Source organism: Miniopterus natalensis, chromosome 4, assembly GCF_054644295.1.
Source record: "Miniopterus natalensis isolate mMinNat1 chromosome 4, mMinNat1.hap1, whole genome shotgun sequence".
NCBI classification, from domain to species: domain Eukaryota; kingdom Metazoa; phylum Chordata; class Mammalia; order Chiroptera; family Miniopteridae; genus Miniopterus; species Miniopterus natalensis.
This window is the reverse complement of record NC_142084.1, coordinates 67,602,959-67,614,344: the sequence shown is the minus strand read 5'-3', so window position 1 is coordinate 67,614,344 and position 11,386 is coordinate 67,602,959. Positions and strand designations below refer to the sequence as shown.

At 47.2% G+C, this 11,386-nt stretch overlaps 1 protein-coding gene across 4 annotated transcripts in view; it reads right to left on the bottom strand.

Moving 5' to 3' along the window:
* SMARCA4 (SWI/SNF related BAF chromatin remodeling complex subunit ATPase 4) overlaps positions 1-10,760 on the bottom strand; it is an 81,233-nt gene extending 70,473 nt beyond the window's left edge. For 3 of the 4 annotated variants that reach the window (XM_087816730.1, XM_087816729.1, XM_087816732.1), the window contains exon 1: positions 10,661-10,759. The gene's annotated coding sequence lies outside the window, so the exon portion shown is untranslated. Of the gene's footprint in view, positions 1-10,660 lie in introns of all 4 variants that reach the window. The other variant, XM_087816733.1, reaches the window with a different exon arrangement.
* Positions 10,761-11,386: the final 626 nt, after the last annotated feature.

The following is an 11,386-nucleotide window of genomic DNA, read 5'->3' as shown; positions in this document are numbered from 1 at the left end:
CATGCCCTAATCCCATCTACTCTGCAGCATCTTACAGTCTAGCTCACTTGCAGAGGTAACAAATGATCACACCTTAGTACCAAATTGGAGATGAACGCGAGAGGTCACTAGAAATAAAGCCCAGGTGACACCCTGTTGCCCACAGGCTCCACAGGAATGCAATGGACCCTGAATATCTTATGATTTTAATTTGCATTTCCCTTGTTACTAATGTTGTTAAACACCTTTCCATATTCTTACTGGCCATCAAGATATGCACTTCTGTAACAGCTCTACGTTTCTGCTAACGTTTTATTGGAAATAAGTGGTTCAATTATCATATCCCAGTCTACGGCTCACCTTTGCACTCTCTCAAGTGTCTTGTGATAAACAGAAGTTCTTAATTTTAATGATGTCTGATTTATCAAGTTTGTTCTTTTATGGTTAATGATTTTGGGGTCCAGTTTAAGAAATTTTTGTCTACCTGTGACATAATCTACCTTCTGTTCCTGACACAGAGCTTCTAAAACCCTTGTAATTTCCTAAGTGATAGGGGCGATAGGATCATTTTACACAGAGCTCCAAAATCACTTAGAACTCCATGAGTGATAAAAGTATTTTTTGTTCTAATGAGGCTTCTCTTGGTTGGCTCCTGGATGGCTCCAGGATGGGTGGGGGTTGGTTGCCAGAAAAACCAAGCCATGGTTAGCAGCTTAGAACTTTCAACCTTCACCCTCCAGGGATGTTTACATGATAAGGCTTCCATAAAAATTAAACTACATGTTCAGAAAGCTTCTGGGTTGATGAACATATCCATATGCCAGGAGGGTGGTAAATTCCAACTCCACAGGGACAGACGCTCCTACATCTGGGACCCTTCTAGACCTCACCTTACAAGTATCTCTTGCCCGGCAGGGCTTGGCTCAGCGGTTAAGCGTCAATCTAGGATCCAGGTGATCGGGGTTTGATTCCCAGTCAGGGCACATGCCCAGGTTGTGGGCTTGATCAATGACTCTCTCATCATTGATGTTTCTATCTCTCTCCCTCTCCTTTCCTCTCTCTGAAATCAATAAAGATATATATTTTAAAAAAACACACAAGTATCTCTTCATCTGCCTGTTCATCTGTATCCTTTACAATAACTGGTAAACATAAGTAAATGTCTCCTTGATTTTATGAGCTGTTGTAGCAAATTTTCAAAACTGAGGAAGGGATTCTGGGAAACCCTGGTTTGTAGCTAAGTTGGACAGAAGTGTGGGTAACCTGAGGACCCACTACTTACAAAGGTGTCAGAACTGGGGAACAGTCCTGTGGGACTGAACCCTTAACCTGTGGGGTATGCACTAACTCCAGTTACTTAGTGCCAGAACTGAACTACAGGACAATTAGCATCAGCAAAAACTTGTAGAGAATTGCTTGGTGTAGAAAATCCACGTTTGATGTCAGAAATGTGAGCAGAGGAAACAGGTTTTCTTCTACTACCTCAAGGTCATGGGATAAAGGAAGGGAAGGAATATTTTAATATCCAAGGGGACTGTGCCTTGTCCCTGCCCCTAGTGATTTACAACTGCTGAGGATGCATCGGATGCAAAATCACAGGAAGGAAGATCCAGCCAGAGAGAGCTGTGGGCCCGTTTGGTGGTAAGGAACCGGATTTACTCACCAAGCCATACCACCACACTACAGGAAAGGAATATCATTGGTCCCACTGACAGAGGTGTCCCTGAGGCTCAGATGCCACACAGGTCAGTGGAGGAGATAGGGTCACAAAGCCAAGATCACAGTGCAACTCAGACTCTGAGTGAGGACGCTGTCGCCTACTAACTGCACAATGCTGGATAAGTGACTTAACTTCTCTGAGCCTGTTTCCTCTTCTGTAGGCTGGAGCTGAGACCAGTTCCTCAGGGGTCACAGCCAGCATCAAATAAGCTAACACATGCAAGGCACATATAGGCAGAAAGCGTGACCACAAATCTGGTGAAATCAAGGGTCCTAGCATTTACTAAACAGCTGCTTACTGCTTGTCACTACTGCCCTAGAAATGTCACACAGATTAAGAGTTTCCACCCTCCTTTCCCCAAAAATGAGTAAACTAGCCACATAATAAGTAACCACTGTAGAGAATTTGCTTCCTAAATTTAGCTTTCCTGCTAAATTGCTAAGGGACAAACCTTGATTAATGCTCCCATCCCTCAACAGTCTTGCTTCTCCCCTCAAGAGGCAGAGGCTGCCTGAAGACCAACACAGGTCGGTGCAAACAAGGTCCAGCCTGGCAATCAATGGCCAGGATTTGGGCTGCTGCAAACTCCCCCTTGCCCTCTTGGTCCCCACTGCCACAAAAGCAATTTGTTTAGCCATTATCAAGTTCCTTTTAGCTAGCCAACTGAGGGGCAGGAAGTGGGCCTGGCCCTGCTGAGGGCTGGAGAGGGTGTGGGAAAGGATACCACAGTACTCCAGCGAGATGCCTACTCAGGGGGGCCAGACAGGATTGACCAGGTGAGATCTTATAGCAACGAACACCCCTCTTCCCCATCCCTTCTTTCTTCACCACCAAACACCCCTGCCCTTTCTACAGAGGAAACTAAAGAGTTGGCTTTTCCAACAAATTCCTTGGGTCCCAAGGGTAGTCCTAAGGCCTTGTAGGTCTCAGGTGGCTTCCATGCTGCTGCCATGAAACTCCCACAATGAACCCTTTTCTGACAAGTCACTTGGTTGGGAAAGTAAGGGCAACTTCACACACACTGAAATCCATCTCCAACCAGAGAGCTGCACCTAAGCAGAGACACAAAACGAAGGACAAGGGGACACAGGGGCCAAAATGGCGAAACTGCCAGCATGTGTATCTGAGAGCCTAATCAAGACGTGTGTGGCCCATGGGTTGGATGTGTTTGGGGTTCCACACGAGGGAACAGAGCTTGGGAATCCAAGTGGGCAGCCAGAAGGAATGTGAACACTGCGGCAAGAATCAAAAAGCTGAAAGCTAAGACATTCAGGAGGCCACAAGATAAAAACAGGCTCCCAGATTCCCCAGTCACAGAATCTGGAAGTGACTTGACCAAGTCACCTCAATTTCTCTGAGAAGCACCCCAAATGCCAAAGAATCAGGACCCCCACACAATCCCTGTTGCAGAAGTTGTGGCACCATTAAAAGTGAGTAAGGTAACTTTGTGCACAGAGGATGGTCCAAAACAAAGCAGGGAAAAAGAGATCAAAATGCTTGGCTTAAGCCCCAATTTGGTAAGAATAATAATACAGTTGACCCTTGAATAACAAGGGTCACTTATACACAGATTTTTTCCCAATAAATACTATATTTTCTCTTATTTATGATTTTTCTTAATAACATTTCCTTTTCTCTAGCTTATTATACTGTAGTATCTATAACATATGTATTAATTAACTGCTTATGTTATCAGTAAAGCTTCCCATCAACAGTAAGCTATTAGTAGTTAAGTTTTGGAGGAGTAAAAGTTACTCATAGATTTCCAACATTGTTTAAGGATCAACTGTACTGTATATGCATGTTAATCCAAGCACAGAAGCCAACACACCAAACTGTCGGTAGCAACCAGCAGCTCTCTCTGGAGGTGTTTAATGGGGAATATAACATTTTCCATATCAGAGATTTCTGGTGTCTTTTTCTTTCTGTGTGTTTGGTTTTTTTTTTTTACAATAACCATCTATTACTTTTGTAATCAGATTTTTAGAAAACTTTTAAAAATTTAAGATTTTTTATTGACTTTTTTAGAGAGGAAGATAGGGGAGAGAAACATCAATGTGAGAGTGATACATAGATCAGCTGCCTCCTGCATACCCCCCCACTGGGGATCAAGCCCACAGTCTGGGCATGTGCCCAGACCTGGGAATCAAACCGGCAACTTTCAGAGCATGGGACAACACACAACCAACTGAGCCACACTGGCAAGGGCTAGAAAACACTTTTTAAGGAAAAAAGCCTAGGTTAGAAAAATACTTGGGAACAAACACCCAGAAAAGATGCCCAAGAAGTGCCTTTGTGGAAATAAAAGAGAAAGATGAAAGGATTTGAGACTGCATTATTTTTAATCTACTTCATCAAAATTATTTAATATAGAAACGTCCCTCAACATTCAAATGCGGAACCAGACTGCTGGAGAATTAAAGGTCGAGTTTCTTCTTTCCTAACACCCTTGCTTTTTGTTTTATAAATAAAAAAGGACTCCAGTGGCCAGCCACTGTGGTAGGACAAGCTGCTAACAGGCAATCTGGACCATCTAGTATCTGCTTGCTGGGAGTATGACGGGTTTTTGTTTTTTTCATCTTACCAGAAAAACAGCATTATATTTCAAGTTGGCCCAGGATATCTGCTATGTGTTTTGGGGTGCGTGTGGAGAAATTTGCTCACAGACATGTTTCATCAGCAGATATAACACTGCAGTCAAGTCATACCAGGTTGCTCATACCCATCAATGACAGCTGGGTAAAATCAGCCCCATTCCTTACATTCAAAATACAAAACATTTCCCTCCTAACAAATATAAGAAAAACCCTTCACACCAGACCTGATGGTGTGAGGTGCTCTAGTCCATGAACCTAAAAGGATATTAAGGGCAGAGTATCTGTGGTCTTAGGGACCCTGTGGAAATGGCTTATTCTTGAGACTGCGCTTCCCCATCACTATGTGTCCAGTAGCACTTTCCTTGCAATACAATTAAGTAGCAAAACCTTGCCCTGCATTTAAAAGGGAATTCACTTCGGAAAGGAAAAGTCATGTCATGATAAATTAATGTCTTCTTGGTTCTACTTAAAAGGTAGGCACGCTGAATTGGCACCAAGTATTATTATTATAATAAATTTTTTTTTTTAATCCTCACCTGAGTATATGTTTCCATTGATTTGCGAGAGAGAGGGAGGGAGAGGGAGAGAGAAAAAAAAAAAACCATCAATATGAGAAACATCAATCGGTTGCCTTCTGCATGCACCCTGACCAGAGATCAAACCTGCAACCTGGGTATGTGTGTTGACAGGGAATCAAACCTGACACCTTTCAGGGTGTACAGGGCAGGACGACACTCCAACCAAAACACACCTGCCAAGGCTCAAGTATTATTTTTAGCACTGGGAATTATATATCATTTTATTCATTGGAATCCACCCTCGCCCATTTAAAGTTTTTCCATTCCCTTCAAATCCACTGACGAGTACCTCCCCATATACAACATGCCAGAAGACATGACAACCAGGTTGGTTTTCTGCCCTGAGAAAGTTCAGTCTAATCTGTCAGGGAGGTGTAATGTCTATACTTCAAGACTACAAACATTATCTTATCTATCCACTACATGTGTGTTTTTTAAACCCTCTGACCATGACCCTGAGTCACAACCTGGCCCAACACAAATATACACCAAGTAATTGCAACAAGCTTTACAAATCTTTCCTGACCCTGTTCCTGTTAAGGCTGGTCAACCCTAGATGGATGTCATGACTCACTGCTGGGTCTGTTATGGCCTGCTATATACTCAACACTGAGCAAGACGCATGATCTGTGGAGAGGGCTGGAGGGAAGTCCCCCAAGAAAGGAGCTTAGAAAGTGCAAGAGTGGGCAGGGAGGCGTGGCACCTATACATGTTGAGTATCACTTGGGATAGGCCCTCCCAACCACCCCAAATACCAACTGACTCTGGGCTAAGCAGGGTTCTGGGCACTGGGCACCCACTGTCTGGTGGGACTGATAATTGAGTAACAGAGACAAACACACAAATAAATATAACACATCATAGAGGGGGTGGAAGTGCTTTGATAAAATAATCAAGGAGTTAACACTCAAGCTGACAGCAGGTGCTCTTTCAATCATGGTGGTCAGGGACGGTCTCAGTAATGGGGACATATCTAAGCAGAAACCTGAAGTGAAATGGGAGCCACATGGCTATATATGAACAGAGGGACCAGCAAGTGCAAAGGCCCTGAGGTGGGACCTTGATGGGAGTGGAGCAGGTGATGGGGGTGTGGCAGATGAGGTCAGATATTGGTGGGGAGGGCAGATTACAGATCTTGAGGGCAATGGTAAGGAGGTCAGGGATTTACTCTAGGTGGAATGGGAAACCACTGGAATGTTATGGACAGGGCAGTGACACAACTTGATGATGCTTTTAGATTTCTCTGGACATGCTGATGGAACAGATGTGGGGGTGAGAATCAAGGATGACCAAGGTGACTAGGAGGGCCTCAGCTAGCACATGCCATTTGAAATATAAAAGGTGCCCCTTACTTGGGGCTGCCCAACACTGGAGCCAAGCTTGGTAAAGCCCAGCCAGGATGGATTTCAGCCCCAACTCACATCCCCTTGGTTCAGCATTGACAACTGAAGAGACTACAGGAGGAACAGAGGACTGTATGCTCAGAGAGGTTAAGTCATTTGCCCAAAGCCATGCAGGGAGTAGACTTCTGCCTCAAGTCTATCTGACTACAAGGTATAAGTAACTGATTCCGCCTGAGGATCAGAAGGTATAAGAAAGCCTGGAAGGGTGTGGAGTGCAGGCAAAGAGAAGCCCCTCAACAGGCGGGAGGAGCACGCAGGAGGTATTCTGGGGAGATGGGCAAGGGTGCTCAGTGTGCCAGCAGTCCAGGCCATGATCGGAAACACACTGAGCAGTAACCAGGGCCAGGTGCAGCTCCCAGGGTGTAGCGAACAGCTCACTGTGCTTCAGCATCACCATTAGGACAGTGAGACCATACATTGTGTCACTTTACTGGGACTCCCAGGGCAAGTCAGGGTGGCACACATCAAACTTGCCAACTCAAGTCTCCCACTGTAACATGTGAAGCAGCAACTGTCATGCAGCCACCTGCTTCCTGAGCCAGCGGGGTGCAACCTGCCGGTTAAAGGAGAACTTAAACCAGCCCAAAGAACCATTTTAAAGGCCATTGCTACTAAAAACAGAGTCAACCCTCCTTTACCACACTCAAGGCTGGTGAACTTCACACTGAGCAAAACTCAAGACTGTTCCCAGTGACAAGTGTCCATGTGCAAAAATGAAGACATGTTCCTTTAGCAAAGTAAACAAGTACCAAAGTGAAGCTGTGGAAACCACTTGGGTGTGCAGAGGCCAGGAAGGGGCCAGGGCAGGTTTATGTCCACTAACATGTACCTGTTTTCTAAAGAAAGCACCTGACCTGAGAGAATTAGAGAGAAATCGATGCATCCCCTTTTTCTCTGCCCTGTGAAATCTGATCTCCTCATAAACCCAGCTACACCTGGTGCTTTCCCTCCCTGCCCACCAGGAAGATGAGTACCAGCCGAATTTCATTTCTCATGCCCTTTAATTCTAATTTTTTAAAAAGCTTCAATTTGCTCTGAAGTGTTCCAATCAATGTTACAAGTTGTAAGAAAATATGTGAAATGAACAATAAATGTTTGCTATTTCTCAAAAGCCATGCCACCAACCATGCTTCCTCCTTTCCAATGCCTTTTGATGAAACTGAAAAGCATACAATTTTTAAGTATTAAGGAAAAATGGAGGAGTCTATTCCTTTGTTACCACCTTGAAATCATACAAAATGATTACAATTCAGCAAAAATATATTCTGTACCCACCAATATGCTGTAGGAATTCTAATAAATAACAACAGCTACCAACTGTTTAGCACTATGCACCAGGCACCCTTCTAAGCAATTTACATTTGTCTTTTGTTGTTGTTGTTTAGTCCTTACTGCAATCCTACAAGTTGGGTACTATTACTGCCGCCCTTTGCAAATAAGAACCAGAACAGGGCCCTTGTCTGCCTGCTCCTGGCTGAATCGCAAGCCCCCAGCAGAGCCTGGCTCATGGCAGACACTCAATGCACGTTTGTTCGCTATATGAATGGGGAATGAGTGCTTGGGCTGCTTCTTGCACAACTCCCATTCACATTGTGTTCTCTCTGTGGCTGGTGAATGAGTCCCTCTTGAGCCACTTCTCTCACAACTCCAGGGGGCGCCTTTCACATTGTGTTCAGTCTATTGTTAATGTGAATAGGTCCCTCTGTCCATGGCAGCCAAGGGATGATAACCAGGGCCAAAATCAGCTGGCACATCTGAGGATTTACTATGTGCCAGGTACTGAGACTTCCATTTCTCTGAGGCACCTAGGAAAGTGGTAAAGCCAGGAGTCAAACCCAGGGTGGCTGACTGGAGAGTCCCTGGTGAAGAAATACCCCTGGATGTGTTTCTTTGCCAGCAGAATGTTCTCACAAGACAGTCACCCAAAGTACCTAATTCTTCCCACCCTCCCACATCTGCTCTAGGGTTACCTCCCAGTATTTTGAGGGTCCACAAGGAGTGGCAAAGGTGTGCAAATAAAAATGTGTATGTTTGCTTTTCACAGACAGAAAAAGTTTGGCGATCAGACACTGATGATGTCACAGCTCTGACATTATCCCCCAGCCCTGACTCTAAAATCCACAAGACCAAAATCTCCTGAAGAGGTGGACACAAAATTATTTTAGGTGGCACATGGAAAAACATTTTTTATTTTCACAATTAGGTATGCAGAGATTTTAAAACAAATTAGGAAAAAATATATGTAACCACTCATTACACGCCAGGCACTGCAGTGTGTTAAACATATACCCACATTATTTCATTCAACTCTCACAACCACTGTTTGAGGTGGCATCACCGTCATACTTGTTTCACAAGTGGGGAACCCCACTAGTAAGTGCCTTGCTTAAGGTAAAATTAAGATTTAGAGAGCTGGACCCTGGCCTGTGTGGCTCAATGGGTTAAGCATCATGCCACGCACCAAAAGGTTGCCAGTTCAATTCCCAGTAAGGGAACATGCAGTTTGTGGGTTCAATCCCTGTTTGGGGTGCATACAAGAGGCAACCAATCAATGTTTCTCCCTCACATCAATGTTTCTCTCTCTCCCCCTCCTTTCCCCTCTCTCTAAAAATCAATAAATATATATTTTTTAAAAACATTGAGAGAGCTGGGTGTGAAACCAGGAGGTCTGATTCCAGAACCAGCACTCCTCACCACCATCCCACACTACCACCCCATACTCTCTCCTTCCCAGGAGAATGAGGTTTGGGAAACAATGGCCTGGAAAGTTAAAGCCCAACAACAGCAACTAATGTTTATTGCTTACAACCACTCCGGTCCTGTGCCAAGCACTTCACACACATGTTCACTCAGTCCTTCCAAGGGCCCTTCATTCATTGCACAAATGTTCACTAGGGCCTACCACGGGCCAGACCCAGGGAACTATGGGAGACACAACCCCCTGCTCTGATGGCCCTCGGAAAATTGATGTCTAATTACAAACTGAGGTTAACTTCTACACAGGAGAGGATAGAGGCACTATGGTAGTGTAGCAGAGGGAACAATGACTGTTACAGGGCACTCAAAATACGAGACTGGACATCCTCCCTAATTCTGAGTAAAAGTCCCCTCCTATGCAACCTTCCTGATCTCTGGCTCACACCACTCCCCTGGGCATCCACTGCTTTGCTCTCACAGAAAGAGTTGTGAGGATGAAATTATAGGCCAGAGGGATTTGTTCCCACATTTCCCACCAGTAACCCTAAAGATTGGAGAGGGTTCTCCCAACCATCTGACACCCAGTAGGGACACGGATTTGCTGAACAATGAAAGAGAATGGACCAAACAGTAACAGTGCTTCCACTTGCCAGGAACCATTTTACAGGCTTTCACCCAGCTCCACTTGTAACATTATTCCCATTTCACAAAAGAGGAAACTAAGAGGTTCAGAGAGATTAAACTATCTGCTTAAAGTCACACAGCTAAGTGACCAAGCCAGCGCCAGAAATCAAACAATAATCTGGTCTGTCAATTCAAACTGAAAACTTGTTTCAAATTCCTGGGAAGTGGCTCTTACACTTATCTCCTATTTTCCCAAGGATTCACTGAGGGGAAAAAAATCAAAACCAGTATCTTCAAGCTGGCACAAAACACTCTCCTGAAAGGTCCACGTTTTAAATAAAAACCTTAATCTGGAAAATCAACTGGCAAGAAGGGAAAGGATGCAAAACAAAAACAATGCTTTCAATAGCAAATAATCTCCCCAGTCCTACCCTACTTGCTACCGACCCCTCTCTCCACTCAGGACAAACGTTTTAAAGTCACTACTTGCAAGGCATGGGGCGAGTTATTTACCTTCCCTTGAAAATCTAGAATATGTGATTTTAAAAGATTCTTAGGTCATCGAGCCCAAGGGGGCTGCGAATGCTCGTATTCGGGAGACACCCCACACATTAGGGGTTCTTCCTACTAAGCCGCGACAGCAACCTCGCCCAAAAGACAACATTCGGGTCGGACCCGTTATAACGTAGCCAGAAAATCCTCGACGCCTGGCTTTTGTTGCAGCCGCCGCGGAGACCACGATCGCGGCCGGGACCCTGGCTCGCCAAGGGGGCGGCAAGCTTTGTCCGGCGAATCCGGTGAGAGCGCGCGCGGGTGGCGCGCGGCCTCCACGCGGCACCGGCCCCCACCCCGCCGGCCCGCGGATATTAGAGCCGCCGCGGCCTCACTACCCTGTAGCTTTCCCGGCGCGCGCGGTGCCGGCCGGGCTTCTTGACCCTTGGGCGCCGCCGTACCCTTGCCCGGCTCCGGGCGCCAGCAGCCCCCTCCCCCCTCGGCGCCCCGACTCCATTCAAACCGTCCTCCCAACCCTGTACCGCTCCCTCCGCGGCCTTCCTTCCTTACCGGGAGCCGCCTGCACCGTCGCCTTCCCAGCGCCGCCCCCGCCCCTCTGCTCTGGGCCAGGGGCAGAGTGGGCGTCTCGCCTCTCCTCACGAAACAAAGGAGCCGCCGCTGCCGCCACCAAGCGAGGATAAACCTCGTGCGCGCGCCCGCCCGCCTTGGCCTCCCCCCACCCCACAGACTGGCCGCCCGCGCCCCCGCGGCGCGCGCACTAGACGACTCCTCTACCCCCCCTTACGGAAGGCTTCTCACGCTTCCGCCGCCCTCCCAGCCTAGTGCGCGCGCCCGTCCGCTCTTCCGCTCCCAGTGCGCATGCGCGTCCGCTCGGTACCAGGGTAGGTGGGCGGGGCTAGGGACTGCACAAGAGGCCGACGCACCTCCCACCTCTGTCTGGGACAGTCCTGCGCCAACGCGCCGGGGTCTTCGTCTTCCGACGCCGCGCGCACCCACGCCGCCGAGCGTGCGCAGAGCGGACGGCACTGCGGCGGCCGAGATGGCGGCGGCCGAGATGGCGGCGGCGGTAGCGGGAGGTTGGGGGTTGGGACTGGAGGTAGTGGTGTCTGCGGGGAATGGGTGGCAAGGCGCCCGAGACTCGGAAGTGAGGGCCTAGGTCATGCGTGAGGCTGAACTGAAGTTGAGCAGAGTCGGCCAAGCGTAGGCCTGGAAGTCGCTTTCATCCCTGGTCGGGTGATGGTGGGTCCTGTTCGACGGGGCCAAGGGAGCCTCGAT